Below are 21,507 nucleotides of genomic sequence, written 5' to 3'. Positions count from 1 at the left end.
GAAGCACTGTAATATAATTATCTCTATGATATATGGAGCCGCTCATCCATTTCTTAACGGCCAACATTTGTCATCCGACGCAGATGACGCGGGTTGTCTGTTGTCTTTCGATTTCCCGCCGCGCGCTCTTTCCTGTTCATAGGATCGTAGCCGGAGTTTAATAAATTTATTTCGAGAACGGATATGATAGATACTAATCTCGAGGTTTCCCGAATTTCACTGTCTTTTATTCTCTGTCCCTCTGTCGTCTTCTAAAAGGGAAAAGGGAAAAAAAATGTTTGAGAAATGACAAGTTCTATTTCAAATTCCTTTAAGCATGGTAATACATAAAAATAGATATCAATCAAAGTAAAACGAATTATTTTTTCGCACGCAATAAATTATAGTGAAACATTAATTTTTCGCCCATAATTTTGCCCAAAATACGTTTATCTAAAATGCACATCGGCCAACGCGATCGACGATGCACCAAAGTTTTCCAGGGGGAAAAAAAAACAAACTTCGTTATCCACGAGGGCCGGCGCGGTGATAGCGTCGTTTATTTGATTTCCCGCTTACCGGGGCGAACGCGAAAAAAATCTACATCAATATCGACATCGATCGCCGCGCGGCGCGATGCAACGATATACCAATACTCGATTAATCATTTCGGTTCATACTTCGGGATTTTAGCGCGCGACAAAAGCTTGAATGGCCGGATTCCAGCGAAGCGTGACGGAACGAAACGGACAATACGTGTGAAATATAACGACGCCGATGAAAATTTCTCGGGACAAAAGCGAACGCGCGCTTTTCCGCGACCTCGGGCGGCACCGAATTCGCGAATTAGCAAGTCAAAGCGGGGCGACAGGAATCATAGTTCGATTAATTATATCATTCCCATTTTCCCGTCTCTTTGTAAATTTTCCTCGGAAAGTCTAGATTTATATTTGGCGAGTAAAGAACGGCGCGTCGTTCTTGTGCTTTTCTTAGAATAAGATCACGAAGAAAACGAATGCAATCACCGGAACTAAGAAGCAGATTAAAAGCATCTCATCGCGTCTATCTTACCGTATTACAGATTTGAAATTGCACAATGTAATTTTAAGATTTATACAAAAAAAATTCTGCCATTGTATTATATTGTTATATTAAATTTTTGTAATAAATAAGTGTTATTTTACATTTTTTTTCATTCTTTTCTCTCCCTTTTCTTTCCTTAGAATCTTAATATAAAATTATAATTTATTTATAAAAAATATCAAATTAGTAATTAAGTAATAAAAAACATAATATCATAAAAATATAATAATCTAAATCACTACAAAATTTTGTGTGCCTTGTTTTCATAGTTTCATATTCTTAATTCTTTCTTTTCTCAATTATTTTAAACAATATAAATGCTGAAAAATATCAACGATAAAAAAATAACTAATGATGATTGTAACGTTTCGCATTTAATGAGTAGATTCTCTTAAATATCACGCAAGTATCATTAATTGTCTAAATGTGAGCGAAAGTACATCTACTCTTTCAATAGCAAAACTACATTTCTTCATCTCACTGGCAAAGCCAGGAAAATCAAGGACATCGTGATGCTGGCTTAACGCCCACGTAGCGTCGTTAATACGCACAAAAGATCAAAGAGCGAGTTCTGCTCGCGGGCAGTTGAAAATTAGCAAATCAAAGGGAACCTCTAATACACTTTCTTTGTGGCAAAATGACGATTCCTACCTTAGTCTCGAAATGTCGAAAAGGACAGGCAGCGGATATTGATCGTACCATCTGCTCGACAAAGAGCTCATTCTCTAATATATAATTCAAGGTAGAACTATATCGATTAGTATAGTTCATCTCTGAGAAAAAATTCTGGCTCTCCGATCTAATTTTAATAAAAAAAAAAAAAAACAAGTGATAAGCCAATGTATCTTAAATAAACTAATTTCAATATTCATCATTATCTTTCAATAGTGATAAAAAATAAATTAATATGCTCTGTTCCAAATATATATAATAATGCTTAAAATATTTAAGAACATGTCGTTTTGAACCTCTTGCTGTGTGCGTATATGTGTGACTTCTGCTACAATAACGTATCATTTAACACCAACCCAGTGTCCCAAATTTAGATCCAAGAAAAATGGTTTTTACAGTCGCAAATTGATATCGACGCATGATATAATCATATTCGTAATAATGACACAGGGATCCAAAAATATCAACTAAGAAGCACGAGGGAACATCGAATACGCGTAGTAAATTCAGAATTAGCAAGTCAAAAGGCGCGAGTGTGTGCCTGTCGTCGTACTGCCGTCCTATCGCGAGTAATGCGTACCTTTGTCGCGATGAAATGATGGTTTTCGAGGAGCAGCTTAATCTCATCGCCCTTCCCAAATTACCGGGTCGTCCCAGCGGCTGGTGGCGACTATGCTCTCTCTCCGTAATTTGTAAGCGCGCCTTGGCCCATCAGGTCCCACCAGTCCCCGCGCTCTCTCAACCACTCCTCTCCGCATTTCCTCACCATCTTTCATTGGACTTTCCACGGCGAAATTATACGCCGAGTGACAAAACGCGAGGGCAGACTTCGTTCTATTTGCCCCTACATTAGCATTCCTCGCGGCTATCATTAGCTTCAACGATCATTCCGGTCTGGACGAGTCTCTGATCAGTCGATTAATTCGCGCTTTAATGGCCACCACGTGGGCGAGGCGCGAACGCGACTCGATGATCGTCCAAGAGATGATCATCGTAAGAGAACGGCTACCACAAGAGTAACGTAAATGAAATGTTATTAAGCAACTTAATTTACTTTAAATCCCCAGTCTTTAATATATCTTAAAGAAATAACACTACAAAAAATAATGGATAAAAATAAGAAGTGCGTATTAAAATGTAATTTTAATTTAAAAATAAGAAAAGTAAAAAAATTTGAACGTAATAAGTTATTGGCCAAATAACGAACAATTAATTTGTTTGTTATTTGACCAATTATCTCAGATTTCTTACAGAAAACGAGTCGATTTCTTTTTAATTGTTAGTAATAATTTATTAATTTAACTAACATATTCTAAATTGTAACACATTTCTATAATTTTTATAAATGCTTTCTGTGAGTTATATAAATGTAAAATCCAAGAAGTATTATGAAATCATAATATCAACGCGAATATACTGTTTACTGAAATTCCTTCAGAAGCCTTGTTTTGAGAAATCCGAAGCAAGATTATTAATTAGACAGATTCTGGGAAGTGATTGTGCAAATTCAAGAGACAGAGATAAGCAACTTTGCCAAATCAAATTATCAACTACTCCTTAACAATCCAAACTCAATCGAAATTCACGAGCTTCGGTATAGTGAAACGCTAGAGAACACAAAGGAATAGAATTGCTATATTATTGAATAATAATTAACTGAAAAAGCAAACGAATAGGCAAACATATCAAATTTAATTATGCTGAATATTCTAAGATTGTGGCCTTTAAAATTCAGATAGTAATAGTAGCATTATAATCTTCTAATGAATACACTTGCCTTCTTTGATCGGCTTCATTAAATGCAACCGCACAGACCGATAATATTGTACAGAGTGTAATGGAAAGTAATAATTTATATCTCTGGGTATAAATCAATCTCTGTGAAGATATGACACAATCATCCTCGCCCACTTATCTCTACGATTAGCTTGACATTTCGTGCAGGATGTCGATGGAAACGCATGCGTTGCAACGAACAATGATTTTCCGCTGCGAGTTGTTCGACCTTTGACGTTGCGATTCATCCCGTCCCATAATTATTATGCTGTGCCCGATGCTGACAGATAATTTAAATAAAGAGTCGCGCGCGAGGAATTAACGAGGCCCCGCACAGTAATGTCAGAATGACGATCGTTAATTGTTACAGTGCGAACGAATGTTTGGCAGTACGACGATGCGTAGTTGTTCATTTCGGATTAGGATAATTGGGCTTGCAGAGGGTGTCAAACACCGAGGGTCGCCACGCTCACCCGGATTTCACTAATTGGTATTATCAAGCTTTAACGACTAATGATATTAATTGACGCTCGCCATCGCGTCCCGTGCTAACTCTCCGAGGCACCGAGATTTCGTTTATTAAGAGAAAAATCTCAATTCCATTCGCGTGTTATTCCTGCATGACAATAAATTTCTGAGAAACAGAGTTTTCGGTATTTTCGAATTATCTAGTCGGTAGCTGAAAATATTTATTTTAACGCTTCTATCATTTTCCATATCCATGAGAGTGTAGAAAACATTTTTTATTTCCAATATTTAGTTAGTAAACAAATCGTCACCATGGTTGCAAACGCGAAGCGTTGATGTATTCTTGGGAAACGTCAACGAACTTCCCAGGTGGAATTTCATGAGAAAAAGTCTCGGATTTTTCTCGGATAAAGCCTCACCGAAAAATCAGATCGACCGGAGAACAATGCGCGTGGCAATATCTCATGTTCTCAGACTCCGACGCTTGGCAAGGCGTTGCACACGGCGACAGGATGTTAAGAAAAAGTCGGTGCATGCATATAAGCACGAGCGGAAATACGTGACAAATGCGTGATTTGCCTGTGAAGTGAAAGGGTGTCAGGGGCTCACGTAGGTGCCGGCCGAGCGGAACAGAATAGAACAGTGTAAGCGATACATTTTAATAGTAAACACAACATGGGTCTTGTAAAATTGGATTTGTCTGCTACATGTAATTATACGTACGATACGAATAAATTATGCAAGGGGTCTGTTGTAAATGTTGCAGGAATAGAGCAACCTAAGACAGAGTAGAATAGAAAATGAGTAACCTATAGTGGCAGGAAATACTTATCGTAAAAATAATCAATCTCGGGAAAACCACTGAATTTAAATTAGATGTTACAAATTGCTGCGAGATATATAACGGGCCACGAGAGTTTACGTAGGAAATTACGCTGGAAGAGACTACCGATTCGTTTACGTCAGCCGCGGGTGAATATAAAGTGCATATTCGCCCTTTAATGAATCTTTTTTTGAGGCGGATATGACGCGCGCGGGCATACGGTCGCGCGTCATATGCGGAAATGAAATTGCGATATGCTAAAGAGCATAGTGTATTCTTGGAAGTCGTATCAGGACGCGTTAACGCCGCTTAATTTATAGAGGCATAAAATAAACCAGTGATCGATATACCCGCGCACGGACGCGGAATTCACAGCTGAAACACATACAGGAGCGAGATCCTATCGCGGCGACTCGCGAAACGAGAATTCGCGTGAGCGAGCCCGTCCGTTCGACCTGTCCGTCCGTCGGGAGAGGTCTTACACTGTCTTGAGTACCGGCCCTTGCCGGTCTCAATCTTATCTGTTGGGCTATTTAAGACGTCGTCCACGATCCCTGTCGAGAAAGAAGAGAGAGACAGAGAGAGAGAGAGAGAGAGAGAGAGAGAGAGAGAGAGAGATCTGCAAAATCACACGCGGATTAACAGATAAACGACAGATGCGCGTGAGCACGCCAAGGACCGACCGTAAATTTAGGCCGACGGCAGCGTCCATTCGATTCGCTCTCATTGATTCGCCCGGGATTAGATAACGCGACAAATGATGCATACTAAGGAGTCTTCTATCGGACCTTCTATTGATCGCGCTGTTATCTAGTTTGCTGGAGAAAGACTATTCCTGACGTTTACTGATATAGTGCATTCGTCGGATATGCCAACTCTTTGAAGAGCGGACAGGAAGGACGATTATCATGAAGGTTATATGTTGACGCCAAAAAGTTTAAACCTATTCTTCAATAACTCTATTATTACGCTTATCTTATAAAAAATTCTTAAAAAACTGCAGCTAAGAAGATACTTAAAAATAAAATTGTGGAACATTCCAGATTTAGTTATTCAATAAGATTTAACATTTTAAAAGAGTCTATCTTTCCCATTAAAAATGCGATACAAAATTACATGCAAAATATATGAAAGACTCAAATGATAAAAATACTATACAAATACTGACACACGTACGAACAAAATGCAATACAAAATATTCATATGAAGATATTATTGCAACAGCGTCAATCTGACAATAAGAGATCGATGAGCAATCTGCAAGTTGCATGATAACTATTTTTAAAGGAGTTAATTATATATGTAATAGACGCTTTCCAAGCCACTACTATTCTTGTACGAAATGAATGTTGTACACGTTACTTGCCGATATCTTTACAATTTCAATGCAAATTGCGTGCTACAGTCTGCGTGACTAATTTAATATGCCACGCTACCTTATTATCGCACGTAACAGAATAGAAGGCCTCAAATTTTCGTACTATAAAATTGCTGCGTTCTTCACAAATTGTCAAATGTACGCTCGACCATAATGCACTAGAATTTTATAAAATAATAACCTTATTCAGATAAAACGTATCGCACTTAAATTTATACATTTAACATTTAATGACGTTCCATTATAACAACAATCACGTAATATCCTTCATTGTTTAATATAAAAAGTATTCCATTACACACATACAATAGAGAACATATATTTTTTTGTAAATGTCAATATTAATAAAAGTAGTAAAAAAATGACTGAAATATACGATATATAAAAGAATGTAATAAATTATGATAAATATAATCATACTGCGTTCAATAAAAAAGTTTAACATAGACGAAAAGTCCGATATGGCAATATTAATTTGAGTCTCGATAATTTCAATACGAGAGACAGCATTAATTTTTTTTTTATTTAAGCAAAGAGATTAATAAGTATCGATATGCGGATGTTAATACTAATCCGGGAGCAAAAGCAGATTTGAAGAGACGTTTTTTCGTACATGGATGAAGAACGGGATCCGTTAACAGATTGCTTTTTCCGTCCGACGGAAAGCGAACGAGAGAATAATTTTCATGCGAGAGTGACGAAGGAGAAAGAGAGAGCTGGAAGTGCGGGAAACGTAAACGGTCTCCGGACCGCGGAGGACCTTCCATGAGGAGAGTGAGCTTAAAGGAGATAGCCGGTAAAGATCCTGATGTAGGACAGCCGCGTGAAACATCACCCGACGGCCGTGGCGTTATCCGCGCGCACCATCTCTCGCGCTCGCGACAATCTTTTCGCACTTCGCGAGAGGACCCATTCCTCAACCTATGGAAATGCGACCGTGCAGCACGTCGCGAATCGCTACGATATCAAAGAGACGAATCGAATCGATCGCTCCTTTTTTGTATAATCAGCACAAGAACGATTCAATCGCTTTGCGTAAGTTCGCCTTTACGGATTTATTCTAATAAAACATCGAAAACGACAGTTATTAAATTTATCAATTGGACATCGCCAAAACAGGATTGTTAACGTTTTAATGATCTTTTTTTTATTGCTAAGTATAAGACACGAATGTCGTGGTGCGAGTGCGGTAGTTTTGACCGCAAAGCAACAAAATGTCGAAAATCTCGTTTTCGAACGAGAGGAAAGTATTAATGAGTGTTACTTGAATAAAATATTGTTTAACTATGGTAAATAGCTTTTCTAAATACTATTTAAGGAATCGTCATTAACTTTCGAGCGGTATATCTATACAATTCTTCAAATCCCTCTATTCTACAAAAACAATAGATCGTAGTACAAATACTAAGAATTAATTAAAAGTATATGAAGATCAAGGATGTCGTACGAGATTTTAAGAATTACGCACCTTACTTTTTGCGTGCGTTCTGATTTTCTATCACGTATATTCAGAAAATGATATTTCTTCTCGACAGTCGAGACGAAATATTTCATTCTCACGTCATATATCATACAGCGCAAAGATTACAATATAAGAGTGATTCACCGTGAGCTTTTACCATTCGTCATTCTCGCTACCGTCATATTTTTTACCATGCTGTATTCGTAAAGTCACTTGTAACACAACGCATTTACGAGCTACTAAAACCAGCCGTTCATGAGACGTTAGCTTGTATTATAGTGTTATTAGATGCTACCAGCCAACGGTCCAGGTAGTTCTGTCAAGAGCTCTGAGATCTATTTACGGTTAGAAAAGATCCCAGGCTTAATCCTTTCAAAACTCTTGTGACGTTTAACTATCCCAATGCAGTCCTTAAGAATATTTAATCTTTTTTTGGAGATCATCCGTAAGATTATCCGTTCTAATACAATACTTTATATACGCTTCTGCACTTTACAGGTATAAGGAAATCCCGTAAGAAAATCAAATTTTACAACACCGGAAAATTAAAACGTTAGAATACAAAACAAGATTTAGAGTATTAGAAGAAGTTACAAGATTAGAACGGAATACATAGCTATCGCAATTGAAACTGATGTGCAACATTAATCGAAGATATATTTTTGGATAGTTCTCTCGTTTTGTTAGTAGTTGAACTGTCAAACACATACACAAACACACACGCACACACATACACACAAATAGAGAAAAATCCGAAAGAATATCTTCTCTCCAACACATTTTAAAGAGTGAAAAAACCGTTGACTTAGATGAATTAAGATTTACGGACATCCCTGGACAAAAAGATTCTAAGAAAGAAAGAAAAATTTCCCGCAGTGGGCACGGCGCAAAGGGTTCCGTTCGAATTTCTCTTATTTTCGTTTTGGCCGCACAACACGACAATGCTCTTAAATTCACTGCCTAGGACTACGGAGACGACGCCGTTATACGGAAACTTTCACGAAAAAACCGAAACGTGCTGTTAGAATTAGGCCGGTCATTGTCAAGTTTCATTGAAAACTCCGCGAATCGAGGCGGGACATCACCTTTAGCTCGAGATTTGCAATCTCATCGGCGAAAAGGCCGCAGAATGTCATTGACTGCGGCATTAAAGCGGAAGAATCGATTATTGTGGATTTGGATAGTACGAAAAGCATTTCGTGTGGACATAAATATTTAACTATTACATCACTGTGATTCTAGTAAATCTATTCAAATTGCTAATATCACATTAAACAGTTAAGTTAAATAGATAAAATCTGATATAAAGAAATCTCTCAATTAAGTACCGAAGTTCCGTCACTCACAGACCTGACAATAAATTCAGCCAAATAAATTTTAAGTATTAAACAATTCAATAATTTCGTGACCGTAAATTGTACGTGAACGAAATCGACTTTATATTTATCAAAAAACCTGTCGTGAGCAGAAACAGCGATAATGACAGTTTGTATTACGAGACATTAGCGTGTGGTGTACGGCACTAAATTTCAGCAATTCAGCGCAAACTTTAAATTAGGTTCGGAAATGTGGTTCGATCATTTTTTTTTTTTTGTTCTACGTGCACCACCGATGACATACGCGCGTAAGCGTGTTTCGTATGATCGAGAGCATCTATGTTTTACGATCGTACAATTTTAGTTCCTTTTTTTTGCGGCGTGGGATCACTTTCGCGTTTCACTGCATTGTGCGAGCTCGGAGCGACAGACTGCGCGTGACAGGCGCCACAGCATAAACATCGATCTGCGAATATTACCGTGAAGCATTATTCGCGAAATGACTCTCGCGGTGCTCGCAGCTATTCGCTAGGTGAACCAGAAACTTCAACCATTTACTATCAAATCGCCGAGCGACGGCGGACTGTTAACTTTCGCGTTTCTCACGGCAATTGAGAATCATTTTTTCACTCTGTAGAAAATAAAAATAACTCGAATGTAAACACGCCTTTTATTTGAACAGCGATAGATACTCGGAATCTTTTATCAGAAAAGATATTGATGTCTAAATTGTTTGTATTATTTGTAATTTAACTTGCGTCATTCTTCCAGTAAATCCTAATGTTTCACAATCCTAATGCTATTAGTCGTCAAACATATTTGTAGATATAAATCGAAACAATATCACGCAATTATAAAATTATAATTAACAAAAAATATCACGAATAATATTATGACAAGAATATCTGCTTCCTACTATATTATATTTATAGAGGAAAATTTTTCTTACTCCAAAAAATAAAATAAAATAAAATATCGGAAAAGGTATTACAAATTTTTTTACATAATCATATTAAAGTTCATTATAAAGCGTTTTCATCGCAAGTATATTACCGTATAAAAATTTAGAATCTTTTAAACAACTTTAATGACATTTTATCCAGTCCGAACAGGCATTATCAAAGCGGAAATTTTCAATGCTATTATAAGATACAATGGAGACCGTTCAAAAGATAATTATCTCTTTCCTAGTATATTTCTATTCTTATATCGCGTTATCACAAGATATTATCAATGTATAATCCAATCGAAGTCTCGCCTTTGAGCCTTACGTGAAAGTCTACATTTCACGTCAGCCGTGACATGTTTCATAACTTTTCGCATAGTTACTGACAATGAGGCGAGGCAAACATGTCAAAGAATCCTGATAACTTTTAACAAACGAAACTTCGTCTACCGGCGAATCCAAAATTGTGTCCGTCTTCGCGAAAGTATGACGTAAACAATTTCTTCTCATAAAAAAAAAATTCTTATCAAAATACCGATTGATTTTTGTAATCTTTTACCAATGCGTCTTACTGATTTATTTTCTACAAATCCTCTCGCATACGAACGCCAAACTTTACGAAACATGATGTCTTGATATTCTCTAGCTTTACAGTAAATTTATGAACCGAGGAGATAAAACGAGAAATAGTCGCACCATTAGTAATGCCCCCAAAAAAGTCGTAAGCGTCTACCTGCTATCTAATCTCTCGAGTGCCCTTGAAACATTTCCTAAAACTTTTGTTTTCAGAATTCGTTTCTCTATTGTGACGATTCGTCGAATTTTATGAGTCATGAAGAAAACTCACCACTCAAAAATATCGACGACCACGAGATGTCCCCGGGCCCGTACCGACGTGACGACGACGGTTTGATGAGCGTCGTCTCGGGGTATCGTTGATCCTCTGCCGTTATACACACCCGCGTCGTTAAGAACTTCCTATCATCCGCCGCCCCGGTGATCACACACTTCCGCCACTGTCACTCACTCACTTTACGAGCTCCTCGATTACGCCCTCCTATAACTAAAGCCGATAAACTCTCGGCAACGAGTCGGTGATAGACAACCACTCGCGCCTCTCGATCTGTTTATCTGCGCGTCTCTTTGTTGACGTTCGTCGTCGCGCGAAAGTTGCGCTTCGATTTGCGCGGCCAAGTAAATATTACACTATATCCACTGATTACGATCGACAGGTTCCATCGAACCGACGTGAACGAAAAATACGAACTTGCTTCTCACGAACGCAACGAGAAGGAGCTCATACGTCCGTCGGATCGGAGCAGAGATTCGGTCAGACAGAGAACCTAACTTGGCTGTTTCTTCAGTACCGAACGATTATCCGCGGGAAACTGCTATCACTATCTCGCCGTCTCTGGTCTGTCGAAGCTCAAATAAAGCTTGAATCGAAGCTCTCGCTCGTTCCTTCTCTTTATCTTTCTCTTTCTCTTACTCTTAGCAAGTAAAACACACACTCCATACAATACCGTACAGGCCAACCGCGCGCCACGGCATCCGCCTGTGAACTAAACGCCACCGCGACCTGAAGCCGGGATCCGACTGGTTCCTCGGCCTAGGGAGTCCCCACCGCTCTCTCTCTCCTGCCGCTCTCTCCCCGCCACCTTTCGAGAACACCCACTGTCGCTGTCGCGCGCGCGACCCTACGTGCGCACCATCCCCCATGAATCTCTATCCTTCGCCCTCCCGTTCTTGCTTCTACTCTCTCTCTTTCTCTCTTTACCTGGCTTTATATCTCTCTCCCCCCCCCTTTCCTCTTTCTCTGTGCCACCTTCTTCGGGAACTGTTCCTCTACTTCCTACTCTCTCCTACCATTCTATCGTTCTCGATATTTTCACCCTCTTTCTCTCTTTCTCCTCGACTCCTAGTCGTCCTCGTTCCGCTCGCATTCCAACGGTGGTCGGTTCCTCCCTCTACGACTGCCTATTCCTTTCCGCGCGCGCTATGCCATGTTCCGACTGCCTAACACCGACCCTTCACGTACGAACGACCGAACGACCACCCCCGTTCTCTTCACCGGCAGCGCACACGATCAACCACCTCTAGCCTTCTCTCTCGTTCCTCTCCGAGAAACCACGCGCGCTGGAAGGTGCACCCTTTGCCAAGGACTTTCCGGATTTCACCCACCTTCACCTCCACCGCCTCCCCCATGTCCTACCCCATCCTCCATTCGCGTCCTGACCAGCCGTTCCTTTCAGAAATATTTCGACGTTCGCGCGCATGTACATCCTTGCACCTGACTCCTTGTAGTTCTCCACGGCCGAGGAAGTGCGCCGGCCAATCCCGGGCACATGTTCGACACTTCCACTCGTGCCATTCTTCTCGGATCAGGCTGGGGAGAGACGGGTGAGAAGGGGGATCTCTTTATCATACTCGCGAGCAAACGGACTGCTCGAGGAATAGAGTGTTACTCCCTTTTTTCCTCTTTGACCATTGGATTTCAGTTCGTGCGGCGACAGATAGAATTGAGAAAGAAGTTTCCATCGAATGAAGCTAAGCACAAGCCATTTTCGCGGTTCATCGATGCAAGATGAAAGGACTCGATGTTTTATTGGATGTCATTTGCAATAATGAGCGCCGAACATTTCTAACGCAAGCTGAGGTTATTTAGAAGATTACCACCAATTATATGACCGTAAACATATCATTTCGAGCAAACTCGCATTCTTAAGTAATTATTTTATTATTTTTTAATACTATGTACGCGTTCGAAAGAGAGAGAGAGAGAGAGAGAGAGAGAGAGAGATTAATCCTTATTTTGCTAGTTAATGTTTACTGTACGCTCGTATCGTCAGCAAAAAAAGGGTATTATTTGAAACGAACTGTTATTTCAAAATAACAATTACAATCCCGATACAAACCGCGAGAGAAATTTCCGCATCAGTGAAAATTGATTTAAGCTCGATATATTGAAATTTCAATACAACTAGATTAATTTGCGAGCCTGCTTATAAATTCCTTTCATTACGATGGAAACTACAGTTCTCTGGGATTACTGGTTATTTGCAAAATGAATTTTGGTACGATCGCGTAATTGCATCACCACTATTTGCAAGACACTTTTCATAGCTCTCCCATTCGACAAATGGTGTCGACACGAGTGACATTTCCATTTCCACTGCGAGCAATGCGCATAAATTCGACACGCACAACGAGTTCTCGCGCCTATACGAGGTTACGCCAATTTCCACCATGGCGCCCGCATCACGCCAGCCACAATTAACCGACAATTAATTGTGTATGCGTAGATCCCCTTACTTTGAGATATCGCGCACCCCATAAGAATGAATGTCACATGTACCAGCAGAAGTATCGCGAAATAGACGTCATTAGTCACAGTTATCGACGCGTGCTATCTCGTGCTTTGGTGTATAACATATGTCTGAGTGTGTATCCTATCCTAAGGGATCTCTAGCGTATCTATTTATCTATATACCTATATATTTGACATGATTACATCAGTGATGAGTGATGACACCAGCAGAATTGAAATATCTCGCATTATATCTTTGAATAAATTATGTCCCCAGCTAACAAAGTTCAGTTATGCTTTAAATATATGTTTGTTTTTGAACGTAAACACTTTTGAAGTTTCACTCTAGTAAAGATATATGTAATGAATATAAAATAGTGCATCCAAAACTTCCGTATGTTAAAAGCTATTTATATTTAAAATGTATGCTATAATATTCTGATTGCGAGTAATAGCATACTTCATTGTTAATTTAAGGTAATTAAAATGGATTTTTGTTGACTTGACGACAAGCAGCTCTCTATTATTTATGCCTTCTCTTTCTTTTTTAATATCAGCCTCTTTACGCACTCTAGGATACTATCCGTGTATCGGGAGGTCTCTTTCCGAGCCCATCAAATTTCGCGCTGCCGCAAGCAAAAAAAGAAGCACGCAGAATTTAATTCTTGCCCCTTGACTTGAACGTAGTCGCTCTTGAAAATTGGATTTTTTTAATGAAACCCCATTCGCCTGGAAGCAGCAGCTGAAGATTAAGTTTCCCGGTAGACAATATGACTTGCCTTTAACGGCTTTTAGAAATGTATCGCAATAAGGCAATAACGCGAAAAATCATATTCCTATTATTTCAAGATTTGTAAATCTACAACACGAAATTTAGAACACGAAATAAGATTACTTTTTAAATCAATTCTGTCAATCGTTATATTTTTCTAAGTACAAAATTTTACGACAATGCTAATTTTATTGTCATGATTTGCTTGTATCCATAAATTTAGTTTGTAATATTAATAAAACTGTCATATTATATCATTTACCGCGGTAAGAAAACCGCACTACCACACATCTAATTCCTTTTAGTCGGTATTATTTTAGTATTAACCGGCACTATCGAATATACGTCAAAACTACATATCATTTCATATATCGTGCAGATTATATTAAAACTATAATTTTTAGACAGTTGCCCTACTTCTCAACAGATATACATAGCTATCCTATTTTTAAATATTTTAAATATTTCAAAAAAAAAAGATAAATATATGATTATAATTAAATATGTAATTTATCGCTATATAAAATTAATATGTCTATATATTAGTGTACATTTAGATTCTTATTAGCAATTAATCAGACTATCGATGTTACTGTCTTTTACAGCTCATATAAAATTATTATAAAGTTACATTATAATTTAAAATTATTTATTCTCTGGAACTAAAGTTACAATTTATTAAATAAATAATTCAGTTTTACTAAAGTGTCGTAATCATAACTTTAAATTTTTACGTGTAGTACAATTCTGGTTTATAATATAACAAGTATGTTTGATGTATCTAATCGGTAATAACGTATAAAACGATTATAGTCCGAGACTTTATGGCTTTATATAACCACAATAGATCACCAATCTGCTGAGTCATTGGCGGTATTTTGAGATGACCTTGAATCTTACGCACACAGCTTAAAATCACTATTGAGATCGACCGATCGTAAAACTTCCTCTTATAGCGATTCTCTACTTTCGCTTCTACGGTGCGACAGTACCGAATTACCAAGATGCTCTTGGGCGCAGTAAAATCGGTAATAATCGTAATTTACATCTGCTCCATAACTTGTGATTTATGGGACTTAACATTTTCATAAGCCGCAAATAAGTATTGGCGCAAATATACTTGAAGACCGACTGTCGTGCGACCCCTATTTTAAACTTGGTTATGCAAAACGAACATATGTATCCAAATCTCTAAAACCTGATTTTTTTTCCGTTCGAACCTCGAGCATATTCATAAAAAATACTAATTATAGTGTTTCACATCTTAGAGTCTATTCTAATTCAAAAAGAGAAATATAAAATGCATTTAATATTATAATTTAATATTTTAACGCATCAAACCTGAAAAATAAAACATTTGTTGTCATTTGTAAAAATTTTAAAATTGCAATGCATATTCATATATCAATGGAAAAAACATTTAAATTTGCGCTTTTTATCTGTCACTGTAAACAAGCTAATATTATTACAAAAATTATTTATCGATATTACTGAGATAAAATTTCACTTTATAATTTATACCGTAACATTTTATAGTCGCAAATAAAATCCGCATTTTGCTCGTCTGCATTAATTTACAAGTATCCTCCATATAGCCTGCATAGATACGCAACGTGTCGCGAGCACTCTATCAATTCATTACGCTCCGAAACAAACGAATTTTGCAAGTCCCGAGAGAACTGTCACGCTGCCATCGATCATATTTGCGCACTAACCAGTATGTCTAGTCTAAAATAAAAAAAGTTGAGAACATTAACAACTCGCGCACTAATTATATAGTTATAATCTCGCGTTTGTTAACCAAAATTTCGAAAGCAGCATGTTCACGGTTCCGTAGATAATTCCGTAAACTTAAAGGGACACTTTTTGTGCGGTTTCAACCATTCTGAGCTGACCTTGTAATTGTTAGTTTCTTTCAGCTTTTTCCTACCACGATGATACGAGACCAACTTGGTTAGATGCGGATTGCTCAGCAGGTAAAAATTATGACTTCAGTTTCGAAAGTTTGAGAGTCGTTTATACCTTGTTGCGTCACGCAGTTTGATGATTTTTTTGAATTCCTGACGAAAGGTCAATGTGATTTTAGCCTGTATTAGCAGAGGAAGTTGAATAGAGTGATTGTTATATGATCCGTAAAAAAACTCATTTTTCTCCAGATTTCTGTGGTGCGACATAATATCCTGCAGAGTGTTCTATGACGTACTTGAGAAACGTCACATATAAGTTATTTGTATAATTAATCGTCTTTCAACGAAAATAATTTCTAAATCATAAGTAACTAGAAAAACTTTTTCGTGCACATCAGGTTTCCAAAAAAATATGAGTAAGTAATAAAATCTCGTTTTTTTATTTAATTTGATTAAGTCAAGTTATATTTTAATAGAACTTTAATTTAAAACTTAATTTTAAATTTTTATTAAAAATATTAGTAATTTTAAATTTTTATTAAAAATATTAAATAATTAAATATTAAAAAATATTAAATAATTTAAAAGATTATTCTATATCAATAGAGAGAAAGAATTTTAGCATAATTTATTAGTTATATTTATAATTAAATAACATAGTAGTTGCGTAATACCGTAAACCGCATTATCGATAAGCGCTCGAATGAGAGTTAGTGCAGTAATTCTCAACATTATCCCTAAACATAATCTGCTAAATCGTTAATTACACCTAACGAAGGTCGAGAAGAGGGAAGCTGAGGCTTCGATTCGATTCATTCGAGTATACCGCAAGTGCGATGTCTATGTTGCTGCGGTTACATCAAGCTTAAGGACCATGTTCGAGAAAATCATCCTATATAGTGTGCTTCAAAAAATACTATTACACTAATCACTGCTACAAATTAAATGTTTCCAATATTTCCTGATACCTTTAAAGTCTTTAAAAAATTTTTTGCATCATTTTATTTAAATAAATCCATAACTGTCATTCTATTTAATATAAAACATTAATTACTACAACAAAATACCGTTTGTAAAAGACCAAAAAATTTACGAGCTTTATCCTCAAAAATGGTTTTAAAGTCTACATAATACACAGAAAAGCACAGTTAACTCAGTAATAATTTAACAAAAACACGTTTTACTTTGTGTCAGTCCGAAAGACCTGGTCCCTTTTTTTTCTCGCCGCACTTTTATTTGATCCTCCCGTTGTCAACGTTCTCTTCGGAAAGGAACAGAAATGCAGGTCAACCCGTACCGGACGCGGGGCTGTGCACGTGGACACTTTCCGGTTTCTCACCCCGGCTGTGTGGACCCCGCCACGACTGGCGCCCATTAGAGCACTCGTATATTTTTACTCGACCGATATATCGTCACACCAGCCGCTGTATTGCATTAGCACGGGAGATGCGTGCCCTAGATAACGCCGGTCGTGCCGGTAACGATCCCCAGTGCTAACGGGAGGTGTGAATTTTAGAACCGAACGTTATACCAGTCACCCTCTTTTGAATGTTACGCCTTGATTAGGGTGTAAGTGATATCGCGATATCTTGCCGACCCCACCTGACATTTTATCAAATGTACATTTTTAAAATAATTAAGAAAAAGAAACGTACATCTGTTACTTCGCACGTTCTTACATTACCTTTGATTCATGATATTCTATTACTTTCAATTATAGAATAGAAAAAATAAATTTCCCGTTGCATTACATTCCATTGAAAATAACGCAAGAAAACATTTTGCTATTTATTCCTCGAAATTAATTCGGTATTAATATTTAAATAAATTAGAAAACTTTATTGCAAATCACTATCCAGCTTCACTTAAGAAATAAATTTTTAATGAGCGATTAAATTGCGCAGATACGGCATTATCGAGATGTCAAAACTCTAGTGGGGAAAGGGGGAAAGGGTCTGAAAAGTTTTGTCGATAGTATTCGTGGGATACGGTTCGCAAGCTTCTAAGTCCGCTACGAGATCAGCAGAGAATCGTCGTCCTATAATTCCATTAGTTGCGCGAGCCGGTCGTTCCCACGTTCGTCGAATCGCCCGGTCAGCCGACGAGGGACGAGAATTGTTTGAAAAGTTTACCGATCATGACCAGTTAGTGCGATTAGTGCCCGCGAAGTACTCAAGCTTGCTTGTAGTTCAGTGTACTTGCCTCGTGAATTCTCATACGAGTTCTAATGTATGTGAAAAAAACTCAAAAATTACTATAAAAATTGTTATCTTTCTTGTCTTCATTTTAACAAATTAAATCCGGATACTCTAACGAATTACAAACAATTCATCCAAACGTTATACACTCAAAACGTTTTTTTTTTTTTTACCAAAAACTAGATTGAAAATCTAGTATTAAATAAAGTTTTTACAACAAGACAAATTAAATTAAAAAATATAAAATTTGTTATACAAGTTCATACCTTGTAAGCAAAGCCTGATCCCGCTAAGTTTAAACATTAATCGAAAAATATTCTTGTCTTTAAATCACGATAATTAAATTACCAATCATATGTAATAATATTTCTATCAATAACATAATTTTAATACATCACGTACCATACAAATTACTTTCAGTTACAAACTTCTCGTTCATTCTTTTTCTTAACATTCGAATAAAAAATGTGGGTGACTTTAGTTCATTGTAATAAACGATTTATGCGAGTTTTCTTTCATACAATCACGTGCTATGTGTCAATATTTGAACGAGAATCGATTTAATAGGCGTCGAATGTCAAATCTCCATTGAATATTAATCCCGTCTATTCTACATGCTCAATCTCAGATATCGATTCATTACCACGTAATTCGATAAACGTCGAACCGAACATAATTTCCAAATGTCAATGTCATCCTAAAATTTAATTATTTGAGGATAATGAGGATAACAAATCATTAAATAGAAGAAATGTCGAAATCAGATTAGATTCATACAGTCTTTTTAAAGTTATAACAAAGCTATAAAGAGGATGAATTTCTATTTCATTCATTTCAATTCAATTTACAGTAACGCTAGTACCATTTCACAGCCGTAAATCTAAAAAAAAATTAAATTGTAAATTTTCTAAATAACGTCATATCACAGAAATACTTCGCGACTCTTTTAAACTTCGTAGAAGAAACGAGAACATATGCCAGAATATAAACGTGGAAGAAACTTGAAATGTACTACTTCTAAAGTAGTATTATAGATATCTATGGCAGTTCACAGGGCAAGGAGAAGCAATGTTAAAAGAGTTAAAATCATTAAAAGCTGAATTTAAAGAAGTTGTTATTAAATATAACAACATAAAAATGTGATGTAAGTAGTCACACAAGTGCATTGTAAATTCTTTCTAAATAAATTTTCTAAAATTATTAAGAAATTCTTAATGTTGTAACAAACTTTGTTGTTAATGTTTCACGTTGTTATTAAATATTGTTATTCAATTTAAAACCATTTTATACGACAAAGTAGTTTAGTTATATTTTTTTAGAATTTTTCTCCTTATAAAAAATTCTAATAAATTCTTATAAAAAAAATTTTTTTTTAATTAAAAAAATATATATAATTAAACTATTTTGTTACATAAAATAATTTTAAATTTTAAATTCTTTACAAACATTTTTTTTTTAAGAAAAATATTTGTAAGAAAATTTTTAGAATCTTTAGAATTTCTTTCTTAAAACAAAATTTTTTTTCTTAAGAATTTTAATAAAATTTAAATTTAGTAAAATGATTATGTATATATATATATACACACACACACACAAACACACACAAAATAGTTTAATTATATTTCATTAAAATTTAACCAAATTTTGCTAAAAGTAAAAATAACAAAATTCGCCAAAATCCAGGACTATCGCGACTCTAGTCTCTAATGTATTCTAATTTATTTTATTCGCCGTAAATCGTGAGGAATTCTTATATCAAAGTAGATATACTTTGTTTACGATTTGTTTATTACGACTTACCTTTCGACGACCACGTCCGAAAAAAATACGTTGCTCCGCTCGGCCGCTCGCATTACCGCTCGCCACGCGTCCACGTAGATGTGTAATTTTCTCCAATTTATTCCATTACAGGCACTTCCAAACACTTTTCATCACACACCACCTTTCTCACTTTGTGTTTTCGATACGCACTTTCCACCACGCACCTTCGACACCTTTCCGTCCTTTGCCCATCGAAATACGTCTCCTTCACACACGACGCAATGCTTGCGACGCAATTCTCGAAATGCGGCATTTCGCGACGCCCGTTTCAGTTCACTAGGACGCGATCACCGTCCACGATCACTTCCACGGCATCGGAAGATCCTCGGAAATCGACTGAGAAAAGACGTTGCTCCCCACCACCCACCTGACTGCCCGCCATATTACTCGCCGCGCGTGACGTAGGCACTCCGGAATTTTCGCGAAATCATTACTCCGTTAGAGGAGTAGTGTGATGAAAAGTACTTCCAAGTACTTTTCACCACACTATCCCTCTCACCTTTTGTGCTTTCCATACGCACTTTTCGCCACGCACCTTCGACACGCGTCCTTTCCGTTTTTTACCCGTCGAAATACGTCACCTTCACACACGACGCAATGCTTGCAACGCAATTCTCGAAACGCATTTCGCGACGCCCGTTTCGTTTCACCAGGACACAAACGCCGTCCACGACCACTTCCACAGCCCCGCAGGATCTTTAGGAAGATTCTTGAGCCCGTTCCTGGAGCCGCTCGAGCTTCCTATCGGCGAACTACCTTCTTGATCCGCGATCAATAACGGAGGTCGAACGCGACCGTGCGGGTACTCGGGGGCGACTGGCGAGCCGGGCGATGTAGAAGCACCATCTGTTTAACAACAAAATCGATTAGTCGCACGCTCCGTATCGATAAGTACATGACGTATACAAAAGTCGCGCGGTTACTCCAAAATCTGATCCACGAACATCTTGGTTACATTTCTTGACAAGTAAATAATCAAGATGCAGGGGATCGGAGGTGTTTATACTGTGTACACTTTTTTCGCAACGCGTTTGTGCCTTAATGTATAACGGACTGACTTCAGAGTGTGTGGCCGTAGGGTGAGCGACCATAACAATTAAGTGTAAATAACACCACGACGACACTCGAGGGAACGGCGGGAAAAGGGGAGAAGAAATGCGTGGCGCGCGGTTTGTTTTTTTTATTTACTTATAATTGTTCGTTTCTCGGAACGTTTTCCGGCAGTTTCTCAAAATCGGACTCGAATATTAATTCTCATAATGACATCCAGTTTGTTGCACGTTATTCTCCTGAACTATCACCCTTCCAATTTTGACGATTTTGAAATCTTTGAAATTCAAGCGTAATGCAAATTATCGCGTTGCTTTAGCTTTAAAAAACAATAGCAAATTACACAATGTACAAGCATGTAATAATTGTATGCTTAAGGACGTTCTGGTTTAACAATTTTAAAAATTGAAATGATAACAAAATATATTCATTTTTGCTGCAAAAATTATTATAAAATAAAAATTTGTATTTCTTCGAAGAAAACAATAAAAAATTTACGGTTTATAATAATTTTTGCAACAAAACGATTATATTTTGTTGCAGTTTTAA

The 21,507-nt window shown here is 37.2% G+C and overlaps 1 protein-coding gene across 2 annotated transcripts in view; it reads right to left on the bottom strand.

Annotated features, from left to right (window-relative positions):
- The window catches only part of LOC105193696 (MOXD1 homolog 2), a 211,716-nt gene extending 191,012 nt beyond the window's left edge, over positions 1-20,704 (bottom strand). Inside the window, exon 1 of one of the 2 annotated variants that reach the window (XM_039446298.1) lies at positions 19,888-20,704. The gene's annotated coding sequence lies outside the window, so the exon portion shown is untranslated. Of the gene's footprint in view, positions 1-10,750; positions 11,655-19,887 lie in introns of those variants that run through there. The other variant, XM_011158243.3, reaches the window with a different exon arrangement.
- Between the last annotated feature and the right edge of the window lie 803 nt (positions 20,705-21,507).

Source organism: Solenopsis invicta, chromosome 2 (assembly GCF_016802725.1).
Source record: "Solenopsis invicta isolate M01_SB chromosome 2, UNIL_Sinv_3.0, whole genome shotgun sequence".
Classification (NCBI taxonomy): Eukaryota; Metazoa; Arthropoda; class Insecta; order Hymenoptera; family Formicidae; genus Solenopsis; species Solenopsis invicta.
Note: the sequence above shows the minus strand (reverse complement) of the source record. Positions and strands in the feature narration are given on the sequence as shown.